Genomic DNA, 1,734 nt, shown 5'->3' with positions numbered 1-1,734 from the left:
CTGTTTCTCCTCATTTTGAGTTGTGTCCCATCAGCATATGAAAGTCCCAGAGGCTCTACTCCATTCACTTCATTACAGTTAACTCTACTTTGAGGAGGCAGCTCTTCCTCGGTCATATTTTGAATGCCTTCCAACATCAGGAGGCTCTTCTTCTGGCACTATATCTGACAATATTTTGGTGCTGTTCATCATGTTTCAATATTCAATATTTTGGTGCTATCTGATAGCATTTCACTGCTACTCATAAGGTTTTCAGTGTTTCGTTCTGCTGTGCATCAGGTCACTATGGATCGATACAGACTCAATGGCACCTAACAACAACAACATCAACAAACATCCGGAAATAGTCTGCTTCTCTTTCTTCTGAGTCTGTCTTAGTCTGAAAGCTCAGTTGAAACCTGTCCACCATGGGTCACCCTGCCAGTATTTAAAATACTAGTGGCATAGCTTCCAGAATCACAGCAACATACAAGCCACCACAGTGCAACAAACTGACATATACATATAATAAATATGAAATATAGCATATAGTATATTTTATGTTTCAGTTACCTCTGAAAATACAGGCATACACTTAATCCTAGATATTATTTGTCTTCATATAATTAAAACAAAAATTTTAAATCCACTAATATGCCCTAATGGGAGAATGGTGGCTCCATACAATAAGCATCAGACTACAAATCTAAGGTCCACTGTTTGAATTTGGCAGCCATGGAGAAAGATGAGGTTTTCTACACCAACAAAGATTTGAAGACTTGGAAGCCCTGTACAGGGCCAATATGTGTCAGAAATGACTACAGCACTTAACACCAACAACATGTTTTGGTTTTAGTCAAAGAGTAAAATTTTATTAAAACTAAAATTAATAAATCCTAAGGGCAAATACATATGTTTTTCAAAGAATCCCATTCATGAGAAAAGCTGGAAACTACCAACTAAAGGTTCTGGGGGCAGAAGGAAATTTAAATATTTATTCTGAAATTAAAATTAATCAAAATCAGGGACCACATTCCCATAAGACAGACCCATGATGTGTCATTTCTTTTCCTTATGCCGATGTTAGTGGTGAGGTAGCCAGAGTGTGGTGGCATACCAGATGGGCTCATTGAGAATGCAAAACTATATAGAATTTTTATGCTTACTTTAAAGAAATCACAGGTTAAATTGGAATAGAAGTAAAAGGGAATAATACATTTGTAATGAAAGAGATAAAGCGCATTGAGAGAAGAGGAAGGAGATAATTGTTCTGATTTGGTCACTCTGAGTCAGACTGGCTCTACAGCACTTAAAAACAGCAACTTGATGATATAGTCATATAGTCATGCACCATCTTACTTAAATATCAAAGAAAAACATCATCTAGGCTAATGCACTATGCTTAAGACATAGAAATGCAATGGACATGTGTCAACTGATCTAAGAAGATTATGCTATGATAAATTTTCATCCTCTACACTCTACCTCAATACTATCGTGAGCATGAAGAAAGGAAATGACACATCAGTAAGACATATCATTTACTTGGACTATTTCTTGATATGGGAATTATTTCCTATTGTAAATATTAGGGTTCTCTGTGTGTCAGGTTGACTAGGCCAGGATTTCCAGAGATATAGCAGTTGACATGTACTTATTCCCATGGTGATGAAATCTAATACAGGCATAGCTAACACTATGATAATTGGCTATGAGCAGACAATCAGTTGAAGGGATGTTTTCTTAGAGACACTG

Source organism: Chrysochloris asiatica, unplaced genomic scaffold (genome assembly GCF_000296735.1).
Source record: "Chrysochloris asiatica unplaced genomic scaffold, ChrAsi1.0 scaffold00279, whole genome shotgun sequence".
NCBI lineage: Eukaryota > Metazoa > Chordata > Mammalia > Afrosoricida > Chrysochloridae > Chrysochloris > Chrysochloris asiatica.
This window is presented reverse-complemented; position numbering follows the sequence as displayed.